The sequence below is a fragment of the Heterodontus francisci genome, chromosome 12 (genome assembly GCF_036365525.1).
Source record: "Heterodontus francisci isolate sHetFra1 chromosome 12, sHetFra1.hap1, whole genome shotgun sequence".
NCBI lineage: Eukaryota > Metazoa > Chordata > Chondrichthyes > Heterodontiformes > Heterodontidae > Heterodontus > Heterodontus francisci.
The window spans coordinates 68,837,346-68,853,254 of record NC_090382.1 but is presented as its reverse complement, the minus strand read 5'-3'; the positions used below and the strand labels follow the sequence as shown (position 1 = coordinate 68,853,254).

Sequence of the window (15,909 nt, the reverse complement as noted above, 5' to 3'; positions counted from 1 at the left end):
CAGAACCCCAATGGTAACAACTTTCTAGTCGCAAGAAACCTGTCAACCATTACCCTTTGCTTCCTACCACTAAGCACTTTTCCTTGAACCTAAATCTTCTGGATCTGCTACAAATAGCTTTCACACTACCGCCAATACTGTGGGTTGGAAGCTTTTACATATTTATCTCCAAGTATTTATTGCTTAAATAACAGCCAGGCCATCAATATATTTTTAAGTCAAACCAACTGTGTTTTTATCCATGTGTCAGATCCACAAATAACAAAACAAATTATTCACTTGATATCCTACATCCAAGTGTACTCTTTTGGTCATACATCACTGTTCATTAAAGACGTGTCCCTTTTGTAGATACTGCAGATACGATATAATGTTTAGACTAACAGGCAGACTGGCGAGTATCTAACAGCATTATGGTGTATAGCAGTTACAGCTTTGACCTCTAGGAGCCAATGCCACACACAGGGACCAATTTTCCTGGCTCCTGTCTGCCCGGCACTGGACAAAAACTGAACAGGAAAATGAAATGTAGCTTCAAGCTTCAGAGGCTGCTGGACAGCAACAGACAGAATGCCACTACACCTGAAGAACACATTTTTAACTTTACTATGGGGCTCCTCGGCCAACATCTTGGAATATCCATATCTGGACACCAGGGTTGCAACTACAGGAAGAAAAGTTAGGAGGCTGGGATCATTTCTCCTGTCTCACTAACATAATACAGATGGATCTGCACCTTTTAAAGGTTTGAGCCCAACTCCATGCCCTGGGGAAGCTAGGGAAATCCCAGGACATTAAAGGTCTCCGACCACATCTTCCTGAAATAAAAACACGAAATGCTGGAAATACTCAGCAGGTCTGGCAGCATCTGTGGAGAGAGAAGCAGAGGTAACATTTCAGGTCAGTGACCCTTCAACAGAACTGACAAAAATTAGAAATGTAAAAGGTTTTAAGCAAGTAAAGCGGGGGCGGGGCAAGAGATAACAAAGGATAAGGTGTTGATAGGACAAGGTCACAGAGAATAACTGACCAGAAGGTCATGGAACAAAGGCAAACGGTATGTTAATGGTGTGCTGAAAGACAAATTGTTAGTGCAGAGAGGGTGTGAATTGAATGTAAAGCACAAAGCACTCCAAGCACAAACATTAAAAAAAAGTGGGTAGGCACAGTAGAAACGAACTAAACAAACTAAAAAATCTAAAATAAAATAACCAAATAAAAAAGGAAAAAGAAAAAAAGAAAAAAATAACTAAACATAAAAAGGGAGGCCCGTCATGCTCTGAAATGATTGAACTCAATGTTCAGTCCGGCAGGCTGTAGCATGCCTAATCGGTAAATATGATGCCGTTCCTGGAGGTTGCATTGATGTTCGCTGGAACACTGCAGCAATCCCAGGACAGAGATGTGGGCATGAGAGCGGGGGTGGGAGGGGGGCAGGTGCTGTTGAAATGGCCAGCAACTGGAAGCTCGGGGTCATGCTTATGGACTGAAAGGAGGTGTTCCACAAAGCGGTCACCCAATTTGCATCTCCTCTACATTGGGGAGACCACATTGTGAGCAGCGAATACAGTATACTAAATTGAAAGTACAAGTAAATTGCTGCTTCACCTGAAAGGAGTGTTTGGGGCCTTGAATAGTGAGGAGAGAGGAGGTAAATGGGCACTTCTTCCTGACTTTTGCACCTAGAGAACAGATGTTCCCCAAGGGCAAATGTAGGGAAAATCTTAAATATGTCATTTATTTTATGTACAGTGCTAAGTTTTATCTGTGGGAAGCTCTTGAATTCTTAAGGAATATATTCCTAAACAATATTTCCTTAATACTCCAAAAGAATTTACACAACAAAATTCACAGATTAGTCTTGGTTTTTTTGGTGAGTCTTATTAATGCTTAAACTTTTTCACCCACATTGGCTGGATGAAATACAGGTTGGGAACCTACAAATGCTGGCGGTGATTTTGAAGGAGGCGGCCAATTAAATGGCCACTTAAGGATAATGGGCAGATTCCTGAGTCCAGAGGTCCACTAGGAGGCCTTCCAGCAGTCAAAGATCCAGCCCTACTGTCAGAGGTGGGAGATGCTGAAGTATGTCAGGAGGCATGACGGCGCCTCTATTCCCCATTGCCAGCTACAAATCAGGCCAGTAAGAAGGCCAGAACGGTTAGGGCCTTCGGAGATCAGGGGAAAGCCCCCCACAGTAACAGGCACTCCCGCAGTTGTGACCGATTTTCTGAGTGGAGACTTCCAAACAGATTGGAGCCTCCCGCTCCGATGTCTGCCTGCTGTACTGCAGCTAGGGTGCCACGGTCTCATGGATGGCTGCCTGACACGATGGGCATCAAATATCCGTTTGGGATCAGGAGAGTGTCCATAACTAAGCCCTTAAAAAGCTTAATTGGTTACCCGCCACAGTTCCCAACATCAATTCGACTCCTCCATAATCCTTTGGAGGCAGGAAAGTGCCGTGGAGCCGGCCTGACGGGATTTCCCTCCTGTTTTCGGGCAACACCCTGTCTCCAGTCCCACCGCCATGGGCCGTTGTAAATTCAGCCCAATGTGTGCCAAGAGAAAGATTAGGTTATTGGGTTATTAGTATTGCACTGCATTAGTTCTGTCCCTACCTACATAAAGCTGGCAACAATTTGAAACGTTTTAGAAGTAAAATACACCTTTTTAAAAAAGTTTTAGTTCCTTTATTTTGGATGACTATTTGAAATATTATTGATGATAGAATTTAGGGGTGAACATACATAGAATGATATAGAATTTACAGCACCAAAATAAGCCATTTGGCTCAACTGGCCTATGCCAGTGTTTATGCCCTGTATGAGCCTCCTCCCATCCTACTTTATCTCACTCTATCAGCATATCCTTCTATTGCTTTCTTCCTCATGTACCTGTCTAGCTTTCCCTTAAATATGTCTATGCTATTCGCTGAATTCTTACCAAAGCATTAACCTGTTTCTACAGAGTCAGCCGTGGCTTAGTGAATAGCACTCTTGCCTTTGAGTCAGAAGGTTGTGGGATTGTAAGTCCAACTCCAGCGACTTAAAATCAAAAGTGTAGGCTGATACTCCAGTGCAGTGCTGAGGGAGTGCTGCACTGTTGTAGGTGCCGATTTGTGAAACAGACATTAAATTGAGGGCCCCCGTCTGTTCTCTCAAGTGGACATAAATTATCCAATATTTATCCCTCAATCAACATCACTAAAAAAAACAGAGTACCTGGTCATTATAACAAAGTCATTTGTGGAGATTTCTGTGTGAAAATTGGCTGCCACATTTCCTACATTACAACAATGACTACGGAGGGAATTTTATGCTGTCAGCCATGGCAGATTTGGTGGCGTGCGGATTGATATAATCAGGCAGTAGGTGCTTTATCAGATTCCCAACAGCGGGATATTTTAGATGAATTAAGTTGGCAGCGGGTTGTGGTGCTCTGGGGCACCCCCAGCACTGTGGCGGATTGAAACTTTGCATTCATTTAAATAACATGAATAGTCATTACCCTACGCATAGTTCCAATTTAGTACTACCTGCCAGATTAAGTGAATGGCGAGCAATATTCCTGTGCCACCTGGTTCACGAATGTTTCAACGAGGCGTGTCACAGTCAGAGTTGAATCTCAAGTCTGTCCTCTTCTCTCTTTAACTCATATGCTAAACTAATGCCAACATTGGAATGGATGTTTGCCTCCAGGCTTGGCACCAGCAAGGGTAAATCATCTCAGGGGATGGCGACGACGGCATGGGTGGGGAGTACATGGAGGAGCAGGGCAGGGTAGTCGGAAAGGGAAAGGTGGGGTTGATCGGATGCATCGAAGAGCAGGGCAGGTTGAAGTGAAGCATCCAGGTTGTTGAATGGTTGATGTTGATGGTGAAGATACTTATTTTTGGCTGTGGGGGTGGTGGGTGGATTAGATCAGTACTGTGTGAAGATGTTTGGAAAGGGCGTAAGGGAGGGATGAGTGCTATCAAAGTCGGGGTGCTGTGGGGCAAAATTGAGGGTAATGGCCTACAGAGGGAACAGTCACAGTCAATGGGGGCAAATGGATTCTGTTGGGGGTGGGTATGGAGGGGAACGGGACTCGGCAACAATGGTCACTTCGATGTGAGGAGGTTCAAGGATGAGCCGGCATGTCAATAGTAATGGGAGTAGGGACGGGGGAGGGATAGCATGAATACATTGATGATTACACTGTGCATGGTAATGGGGGGAGGCTCAATGGTAACGGAGGGAAGGGTAACGGTAACGTTGGGTGGGTCAAGGGTGATGGGTTCAAGCTGGAAGGTTGCAGGAAGAGGTTGGAAGGCGAGGAGACTTACCCTGAATTGTACACACACTATTTTCTCCGACAATAATGGAAACCATGTGGACACTCAAGGAAGGTGAGGATGCTCTGAATGATAACATCCAGGAACAGCATTATTGAAGATGGGCACTGGCACATCATCGCATCCTCAGTACAAGGACAAATTATCTTCAAATGTCAGACAGGCAATGCCAGAGGCGCCTAAGAATGTCACGTGAAATGGTCATAGAAAGTTGTCGGATCCTGCAGCATTACCTGCAGCCGATCAGCTTCAGTGGGAATCCCATGCAAGTTGTCCTCAAGGTGACTGCTGCACTCAATTGTTTCTCCTGCGGCTCCTTCCTGGGATCCACGGGCAACATATGTGGCATCTCATAGTCTGCGACTCAGGTGCATCAAAGAGATGACCAATGCCCTTTTTTGATGTGCCAATAATTTAATTACTTACCTGTAGGTGAGGACAGCCAGGCAGCAAGGTCTGCAGCCTTCAGCTCCATCGCTCACTTCCATAGAGTGCAAGGGGTGATCGACTGTACTCATGTGGTCATTAGAGCTCCCTGGGACCAGCCTGCTGACTTTGTTCATCGCAAAGGCTTCCACTCTTTAAACGTACAACTGGTTTGTGACCACAGGAGAAGAATCATGCATGTTTGCACATATTTCCCAGGCAGCTGTCATGACTCCTACATTTTGAGGAACTCCCAGCTGTCAGCAATTTTCGAGGAACCAGCCGAAGTGGACGGATGGATCCTGGGAGACAATGGTTACCCAGTTTGTACGTGGTTGATGACACCAGAGCATCATCCCCAAAGCGCTGCTGGAGAGAGATACAATGCTGCACATGCATCCACCAGAGTCATCACTGAAAACACCATTGGCATGCTGAAAATGTGATTCCATTGCCTTGACCGGTCTAGAGGGGCTCTTGAGTATGTGCCACAGAGGGTGTCACGAATAATTGTCTCCTGTGCCTTGCACATCCTTGCAATTAGATGCGGCAACAATCTTCAGGCTGAGGAACAGGAGGAACACCAGTCCTACTCAGATGAGGATGACTATGAAGAGGGTGAGGAGGAGGACAACAATGCCATTATCGATATAAGGGCCATGGAGAGACACGCAAGGGATATCAGGGAGAACCTCATTTATGCATCTTTCAGCCAACAATAAACCACATCATCAAGGAACGTTGGGAGGAGAAACATAACAATTCCCCACAGAAATTCCCTTTTGCATGAGGTCTTATTCATCTCCACAATCTGAACGAAGCGTGCAGCACTTTCATGTGATTGGCATTTGAAATCATCTATGGGTTACAATGAATGCGACTAAACACCACTGCAAGCAACGTTAAGTTATGACTGTAGAAAACAAAAGCAAGGCATGACAGTATTAAAAAAAGTTATTAATTATCAATAGGAAAGCAGCCATCTTTGAAGAATGAAGGCTCAAATTCCAATGAGATATGGACACTGGGCATTTTCTGAGATGCTTTTGCAAACATCATTGCGTTCCTGCCAAAGGCCTCCAAAAAACCTCTTTGTATGCATCTGTAGCCAAGCAAAACATTACCGAGTGTGGATCAAATTTTGCATGCAATAAAAATGTATTAATAAATCTTTTCAATCGTCAAAATTTGTACATCACCCGTGCCACCTTCATGCACTAAACTCTTTGAATTTCCTTTGTCTCCCACTATGTTTGGTGCTACCCCGACATTAGCAGCTGAGGTGGAGGCAGCTTGCTCAGTGCACTGCCCCATTACTGTGGGTGACTATGGCAGGCATCCTCTGGAGGAACGGGGTCTTGGTGGCTCCACCCTACTGGGGGTCTGCAGCAATGGTGCTTGAGCATCCCCCATGTGCTCACCTGCTGGAGGTAAAGGTGTCAATGTCGGGATGGGAAGGACAAGACGCTGTTACCCTGGGGCTGTCCTGAGAGGAAGGCCCTGGGGCAGCTGACACATGCTCCTCCTCCATCTGTGTGCATGATGGCACCTGCCTGTCTCCCTGAGGGGCAGCAGCACCTGAAGGGAAGTCCAGGTTCCTCATCCCCCTCTCGCTTAGACTCTGCTGCATAGTGCCCATGGCAACAGCGATGGAGTGCAGGTCAGATCTACTTGGAACTGTAGTTGATTGAGAACGTAGCCAAAGTCAATCAAACAAAAGTTAACAATTCCTTATTATCACCAGCAGAATTACTAATGGGAAGGAAGTTAAGAACACAGCTCCCAGTACTGCGCCAACAATTAATGCCTGGATTGAAGACTCAAGACTACGAGAAAGTGTGAGAAAGAGAAAACAAAACCGGAATTACAATAGGAGATTTCGAGCGAGAAGCTTACCCAAATTAAACAATGGTCAAAAAGTTTGGATGCATGACCTGGAACGAAAATGTACAGTAATCCATAAATATGAGGACGACCAGTGATTGTATGTTATATGAACAAATGAAGGGAACATACAAAGGAATCGGAGGAATATCAATACTATTCCGCTAAAGCAACAGCCAGTAATCCATCTGCAAGATCGAGATGAAGAGGAACAAATGCAAACCAAATGGAATACTACAACCCGTAGAAATGAAAAACCAGGTCAGCAACCCAGATTTCCTACGAAGACTACTGAGCGTCCCAGACAGATTACAACCAGATCGGGGAGAGTTGTCAAACCTTCGATGAATTTGTAAAGTCATAGACTTGTGGGGAGAGAGAGTAGTAGAGAAGTCATTGATGTATATATGTTTGGAAAAAATATTGGATAAAGACTTGGGGGAGATGTAGTATAAAGGTGTAAAGGGTTAATACTGAATACAGTGAGCGAGACCCCTCCTACTGTGCGAGCGATGATGTAACAGTTACATGAGATAGGCTTGAGAAGAAGAAGGTATAGTAGCAAGAAGGATGCTAGCTTAGGTGGCTCTTGGAGAGTGTATATACTAATTGTAAATAATAGAGTTGTTAATTAACATTTACCGGAGTCTAAGACTTCCTCTAGAACGACCTACAACACTACTAATAAAAACCCAACAGCTACCAACTTAAAAAGGCAAGAACAGAGAGTGTCAAGCTTTGTGGTTCTCCTCCAGGAGAATGGCCTGTTCGCAACTCATAGCTGGGGATTGATGCATGAACCGCAAACTGTGCACATCATTCCATTTGTTGACAATAATCTGGTTTCTCCCAGCCGTGGTACAGGATGCTGATTTCAGTTTTCAAGGGCAATAAGGTTTTCCAGCTTACTTGGTGCAAGCTTCAAATCTGTCTGGCCCGCTACACTTTAAAACCAATTCAGAGAACTTTGTAAGTTTGGTAGCATTCAGCAGGCTCTGTGTCATATTCGTAATATGACATTCCGAATGACTGAAAGGATGATACGATAGGATCCAAAACACCTGCTGGAAGATTTGTGCATCTCTCTCATGGAAATGATTTGGAAACTGGAAATTAAGAGGGCTAAAAGGGGTCATGAAATATCTTTAGCAAACAGGGTTAAGGAAAATCCCAAAGCCTTTTATTCATATATAAGGAGAAAGAGGGTAACTAGAGAAAGGATTGGCCCACTAAAGGACAAAGGAGGAATGTTATGCTTGGACTCAGAGAAAATGGGTGAGATTCTAAACGAGTACTTTGCATCGGTATTCACCGAGGAGAGGGACATGACGGATGTTGAGGTTAGGAACAGATGTTTGATTACTCTAGGTCAAGTCGGCATAAGGAGGGAGGAAGTGTTGGGTATTCTAAAGGGCATTAAGGTGGACAAGTCCCCAGGTCCGGATGGGATCTATCCCAGGTTACTGAGGGAAGCGAGAGAGGAAATAGCTGGGGCCTTAACAGATATCTTTGCAGCATCCTTAAACACGGGTGAGGTCCCGGAGGACTGGAGAATTGCTAATGTTGTCCCCTTGTTTAAGAAGGGTAGCAGGGATAATCCAGGTAATTATAGACCGGTGAGCCTGACGTCAGTGGTAGGGAAGCTGCTGGAGAAGATACTGAGGGATAGGATCTATTCCCATTTGGAAGAAAATGGGCTCATCAGTGATAGGCAACATGGTTTTGTGCAGGGAAGGTCATGTCTTACCAACTTAATAGAATTCTTTGAGGAAGTGACAAAGTTGATTGATGAGGGAAGGGCTGTCGATGTCATATACATGGACTTCAGTAAGGCGTTTGATAAGGTTCCCCATGGCAGGCTGATGGAGAAAGTGAAGGCGCTTGGGGTCCAAGGTGTACTAGCTCGATGGATAAAGAACTGGCTGGGCAACAGGAGACAGAGAGTAGCAGTAGAAGGGAGTTTCTCAAAATGGAGACGTGTGACCAGTGGTGTTCCACAGGGATCCGTGCTGGGACCACTGTTGTTTGTGATATACATTAATGATTTGGAGGAAAGTATAGGTGGACTGATTAGCAAATTTGCAGACGACACTAAGATTGGTGGAGTAGCAGATAGTGAAGGGGACTGTCAGAGAATACAGCAGAATATAGATAGATTGGAGAGTTGGGCAGAGAAATGGCAGATGGAGTTCAATCAGGGCAAATGCGAGGTGATGCATTTTGGAAGATCCAATTCAAGAGTGAACTATACAGTAAATGGAAAAGTCCTGGGGAAAATTGATGTCCAGAGAGATTTGGGTGTTCAGGTCCACTGTTCCCTGAAGGTGGCAACGCAGGTAAATAGAGTGGTCAAGAAGGCATACGGCATGCTTTCCTTCATCGGACGGGGCATTGAGTACAAAAGTTGGCAGGTCATGTTACAGTTGTATAGGACTTTGGTTCGGCCACATTTGGAATACTGCGTACAGTTCTGGTTGCCACATTATCAAAAGGATGTGGATGCTTTGGAGAGGGTGCAGAGGAGGTTCACAAGGATGTTGCCTGGTATGGAGGGCGCTAGCTATGAAGAGAGGTTGAGCAGATTAGGATTATTTTCATTAGAAAGACGGAGGTTGAGGGGGGACCTGATTGAGGTGTACAAAATCATGAGAGGTATAGACAGGGTGGATAGCAAGAGGCTTTTTCCCAGAGTGGGGGTTTCAATTACTAGAGGACACGAGTTCAAAGTGAAAGGGGAAAAATTTAGGGGGGATATGCGTGGAAAGTTCTTTACGCAGAGGGTGGTGGGCACCTGGAACGCATTGCCAGCGGAGGTGGTAGATGCGGGCACGATGGATTCTTTTAAGATGTATCTAGACAGATACATGAATGGGCAAGAAGAAAAGAGATACAGAACCTTAGAAAATAGGCGACATGTTTAGAGAGAGGATCTGGATCGGCGCAGGCTTGGAGGGCCGAAGGGCCTGTTCCTGTGCTGTAATTATCTTTGTTCTTTGTTCTTTGTTCTATGCAGGTTCAAGATTCAAGCCACCAGATTTTAAAATCATATCGGGAGGTATATCAGTTTAATTATGAGAAGCATCATTTTTTGGTCCTTAAGACTGGTGATAGAGGAATGGAACAGAAGCTGAGAAACCAAAAAGTCTGACTAAGATCCTTATAGCAGGATCTCCTTTGAGTGCAATTTTCCAGACTTATCTAAAATGGATGCAACCGAATACTAGCCTTATTTAAATATTCTACTAGTTATCAGTCTGTTGGGGCCAGAATTGAGCCCATGAGCAATAGAGCTGTTGAAGGGTTTAAGGCTTTGTAGCTATTTTTAATGTTCTGGCTTTACTGTATGTTTTTAATGTTGTCTGTTAGTAAATTTCAATGGCATTTTTATGGAAGCACTTTTCGTAGCTGTTTTTATTAAAGGATATTTGAATTTTTCTGTTTCTTCAAATACTGTTAAACTTACATAGTTGAATATTATCTGAAAATTCACTGGAAAGTGACTAGAATTGAATTAATTACAGAACTTCAGACATATAGGAAAAGCAGTTGCAAAAAAGTGGCAAAATTTTTAAAAAGGCTCTTACAATTCAAACTTGACAGTGGCTCAAGAAGTAATAAGACATCTAGGTGGAGATCCCTAGCAATCAACAAATAAAGTTACAATTAATGAAGAGGCTGGTGTAGAATGAACAAATACAGAGTTTATAGTTGTACAGGTCAGTGCAGCAGCACCAGAGTGCCCACACTGCTATTATGCCACCTTGGCACATGTACCTACTAATGACATTGCAGTACCTGCTCTGCAGGCTTCAGGTCAACAGCAAGTCAGTTGCAAATCTGTGTGACTTGCTGCAAGAACACCTGCAGCCAAACTACATCATGAGGGCAGCACTGTTATAGTTAAGGTCACCTCCTACATAAACTTTTTGCCGTCAGCTTCTGCCAGGCATGCTGCGCTGGTAACTTGGCAAATAAAGCAATCCTACCTGCACCCATCTTATACTTGAGGTTCCATTAGACAGAGTTTGGATCCTGTGCCAGTTTCTCACTTGCCACAGACTGTTTCCCAGCTCCTCATTTAATTTGGCATCTATTTATTTTGCCTTTGGAAAGGCTAAATATAGATAATATTTTCAGCTTAAAGAAAGGCTGTAACAATTTTTACCTCCGATGAAGCCACTTACTTTTAACATCCCTTTATATTATCCTAGCAGCTCTTGATGGGTTGCTGGGTTACACCTCTCCCTGTTGTCGAGGTCTCAGCATCAGTCTATTATAGGTGGGGAGCTCATTGGAAAATGAATTAGGGCTAATCACATAAAATCCCAAATTGGTACTCTTTCCAGCGCCAATTGCCATTTTAGGACATTCTGCCTCATTTCAACCTAACAGGAGCCCAGAAGGTAGGCTTAATTTAATTTTGTGGGGCTAAGAGGAATGCTCTTCCGAGCTCCACAAAGACAGCCAGGGCATGCCTGCCAGAAACCCTCCTCATGAACAAGGACCCGTCCCCTGGGGCATGCCTGGCAGAAGGTTGTGGCAAAACATTAACGGAGTAGTGACTGTAACCATTTACTGGGCCCAGAGGCTGGAGGCCCAGTTTGGAGCAAGCAGACTGCCTTGGGATGTTCATTTTACACCTGCAGCCCGTCAACTGATTGTTAATAAGGCTATAGCCATGCCTGCTATTGACACCATTGGGTGGTCAGCTACGCGAACATCATACAGAGGTAAAATCCACCCCAATATTTGCCCATGTATGTAGTCAGTTACGTTTAAGTGGGCATTTTTTTATTCATTCACTGGGTTTGGGCATCCTAAGAAGGCTAGCATTTATTGCCCATCCCTAATTGCCCTTCTGATGGTGTTGAGCCACCTTCTTGATTACAACTGAATGGCTTGCTAGACCACTTCAGAGGGCAGTTAAGAGCCAACCAAATTGCAGTGGGTCTGGAGTCACAAATAGGCCACACCAGGTAGGGCAGCAGATCAGTGAATTAAGATGGGTTTTTATGACAATCCAGTAGTTGCATGGTCACCATTACTGGTACACAGACCAGGACTTTATCTTGGCGATGGTGGTCCACATGCCTGAGGCACTCTGCAACTGTAACACCCAGAGTAAAGTTCTGTAAATAGTTAGCTCTGTACTGTATAATAGTTTAGCTGTAATAAACCTAATTGAGATCTTCAACCAACTGGACTCCATACATCTCATTTACGTTGCAGACAACATAAAGAACTCATTATATGGTGGCAGCTGTGGTGAGAAAAAAAAGTCTAAGTTGAAGACCGCAGGTGAAACAGCTTTGAAAATGACTTTCCTACAGCCACTAGAGATAAAGTTTAAAAAAAAACTGTCTCAAACAATGAAAAAAGAACTTATCTCAAGCTATAGAAGATACACAGGCTGCAAGTAAATCAGATGAGTCATTATGCCGATGGTTGAGGGATACTGGTTTAAAAAAACAAGCTTTGAAGTCTTTAAAAAGCTGATTTTTTTTCAAAGGCTCTAGAAAGAAAAACGGGAAATTGGTTCCTTTCCCAGGCTGATCGAGGTCGGCGCAATCACAGGAGGCGTCCAATTGCAAAAAGTGCGGTACAAACCTGATCACTGCAGAGCCTTCATCTGCGCAGCCAAAACTTAAAAACTCATTAAATCACTAGAGCGAGATGAAGAGCTTCCATTCATGAGGCTGCAGCTATAAAAACACCATTAAACAGCTCCAGCATGAAGAACATAAACCGACTCTAGCAAAAAAATGCCATTGAACTGCCCAGTGAACAACTGTCTATACAGACCAGCTTAAGTGCTACAAGTAAGATGAAAACAGAGCACTGCAAAACACGTGCTCCTGTCCATCAAAGCAGACAGTCTAAATAACAGAGAGTTTCTTAAAGGGGAAACAGTGCAGAGTCATAGAACAAATCTTAAAGCAAGTTTTAAAGAAAGAGAACAGCAGAAATATGGATACCAAATTTCCCAGCATGAACTGGAATGCCATTAATATCCTATCTGAGTTCAAACTTTTCAAACAAATAATGCAATAATTGTAGAACCAGAAAAACAGGCTGTAAAAATATGAATAGCAGTTGGAAATGAGGGATTACACAGAATCAATACCTCAGGCTTATCTGAAAAGGACCAGAAAGATCCTGCAAAGATATGGAAAGTGCTAGAAGATCAGCTCCAATTAAGAGTGAATTTTAGAATTCACTGCCTGGAATTGATGTCCTACAGGCAACAGCCACAGGAATCAGCAGATCAGTTCATCAGTAGATGCCGTAGTAAGGGCAATGAATGCAACTTTTCAGAAACAGAGCTGTCAGACCGAATAATGGAACTGGATATTATATATATTGAAACATTTCAAAAAGTCCCCTTGGAGAAAAAGAAAGGTCAGAGCATTGATGTGTTGCTGGAAGATGGTAGGAAATACGAAGCCATTGTAAATGGACAACAGCATCTGCAAGCATTAGGTGCAGCCAGCAGTATCGGCACCATAAGTAGGTGGAAAAGAGCAAGCAACCTTTGTGCTACGTCTGGTTTGTCCCGCTCACCACAGAATTGTCCTGCATTTCAAGACCTGAGCAAGATGTGCAGTGCAAAAAGACACTGCGCCCGCCTACGCAGGTTGATGAGTCACTGGAGCGCGAAGAGACACTGCCCATTGATGAAGAACTTTCAACATCTGAGTTTGGATCTTCATTCTCTTGGTGTGGCATCTCTGTGGAGAGGCTGATACTTTTCAAACCAGAACTAGGCGGCACAGTGGCGCAGTGGTTAGCACCGCAGCCTCACAGCTCCAGCGACCCGGGTTCAATTCTGGGTACTGTCTGTGTGGAGTTTGCAAGTTCTCCCTGTGTCTGCGTGAGTTTCCTCCGGGTGCTCCGGTTTCCTCCCACAAGCCAAAGACTTGCAGGTTGATAGGTAAATTGGCCATTAGCAATTGCCCCTAGTATAGGTAGGTGGTAGGGAAATATAGGGACAGGTGGGGATGTGGTAGGAATATGGAATTAGTGTAGGATTAGTATAAATGGGTGGTTGATGGTCGGCACAGACTCGGTGGGCTGAAGGGCCTGTTTCAGTGCTGTATCTCTAAACTAAACTACTGAGATCCTGGAGGAACTGTGATTCAATGCGGGTACCCTTGGTCTCTTCTGGAAACTTTTTCTACCATTAACGCCACGTACCCAAACAAAGTTGGCAAACATACACTCAGGGTTAAGATTGACACCAGAGCTAGTGCAAATATACGACCAGTCCAAATCCTGAAGGATATGTACCAGAGTCGCTGGAAATCAATGATACAGCTGACAACTGCCAAGTTATCTGCATACAACTGGTCACCCATCCCTTGCAGTGGCACACTGACAATGCAATGCAACTATGGCAAGTTGGCATGGAAACCACAAACATTTTACCTGGTAGGCACGAGCAGACCAGAAGTGGCAGGACTACCAGCATGTAAGGATCTCAACATCACCAACATCCAGGAGGTCACCAAGGCACCCATTACAGCAGAAGAGACCAAGGGTACCCGCATTGAGTCACAGTTCCTCCAGGATCTCAGTAGTTCTGGTTTTGAGAGTATCAGCCTCTTCTCAAAGATGCCACGCCAAGAGAATGAAGATCCAAACTCAGATGTTGAAAGTTCTTCATCAACGGGCAGTATATCATGGCGCTCCAGCGACTCAGAAGAAGAGACTGACATTGTAACTATTGCAAAGCAAAGGCTGGCAGTGGGGAGTATTGCCAAGGGGTAATCTCCAAGGACTGGAACCCACTCGTAGACTCTGGCCAGCATCAAACAGTGCAGTCTGGAAATCCAGCAACAGCAGAACTAGGCCACGTCCTCACCTCTGCTCTCTAGAGAACCGCCTGCACCAAAACGAGCCAGAATGAGCAGGTACTGCCATGAGGCCAAGTACTCCGCCCCAAACAAGTCCTCGACCTTGACCCCCAAGCCTTCAAATGCAGGGGATGAGGCGAGGTGAAGGACATGCATTGTCCTGAAGAGGCAGAGAAGGAATGAGTTGAAGCATTGTTATTTCTTTGAAATGAGGTGCCAGAACTTTCCAAGAATGACACAACCTCAAAAGTGGTCATTCTGAGAAAAGTAACAGAGTATCATAGCAGGCTAAAAGCAGAGCAACAGAAACTGAATACAGAGAGGGAGAAACTTAAAAAAAACAGCAACAAATGAGACGCAAATATGCTGAGCAAGATTTTTAAGCCTCTGCACTTGTAAATTTCACAATTCCAATCCTTGTACCTGTAGATGTTGTAGTCTCTACCCCATATAACCAATTTTGATGTTATCTAATGTTAAGTGTTTTTACTTTTAGCATATGAGACTTATCTTTGGAAAGAAAGGGGATGTTGTATGATTGTCTTTCAGAGTGATAGCCCTTTAAGATCTTAGTATGCGAATCAGCTAAGTAACAGGACATAATCATGTGACTACATGCCAGAGTCACTCTGCAACTGTAACACCCAGAGTAAAGTTCTGTAAATAGTTAGCTCTGTACTGTATAATAGTTCAGCTGTAATAAACCTGTTTGAGATCTTCAACCAACTGGCCTCCATACGTCTCATTTATGTTGCAGACAACATAAAGAACTCATTACACAGGCCTGCTGGATGATGAGGCCATTAACACAACTACTATGCTACTGTACCCCATAACGTCTCTTTAAGCTAGGGCTGCCGACTAGATTTTCCACGTGCCTCATTAGACTAAACTGCTAGTGCAAACTCAAAGCTGTGCTGGGAACTCAGGTTAATTACTCAAATGATCTGACTTCACAAAGTTGCACATGGTCAGTGTGCTGCTGGTCAGCTTTACCTTTGCAACCAGCAATTCTCAGCAGAGTTTTGGCTAATTCCTATTTGCCAACATTTGGAAAGTGCTTCTCAGCATCTTCAAGTAGACATGCAAAAGGGGAATCCAGAATTTTACTCAGATGCCTTCTCTTAAATATGTATACATTAAACTGGTTCAGTCATGGCATTGTAGCAATGACAAGACCTTATTTAAGGCTGCACAACTACTGATATCAGTTTAGCACTTCCAGTATTACTATTTGTGATCGAGTTGGAAAGCGTCGGAGTCAAAACTGATGGAATAATTAAGTTTTCTATCTATTTAAAGATTTCAATTAAAATGCAATGAACCTCAGAGAAGTGTGAGATTAAATATTAATCAGTATACGCTATGTGCCAAAAATTTCTCAATGGCATATACCAGGTGACAGTAACG

The 15,909-nt window shown here is 44.0% G+C and overlaps 1 protein-coding gene across 1 annotated transcript in view; it reads right to left on the bottom strand.

Moving 5' to 3' along the window:
• Positions 1-15,909, bottom strand: part of LOC137375905 (A disintegrin and metalloproteinase with thrombospondin motifs 2-like) — a 315,989-nt gene that overhangs the window by 121,068 nt on the left and 179,012 nt on the right. The gene's annotated exons all lie outside the window — the stretch shown is intronic.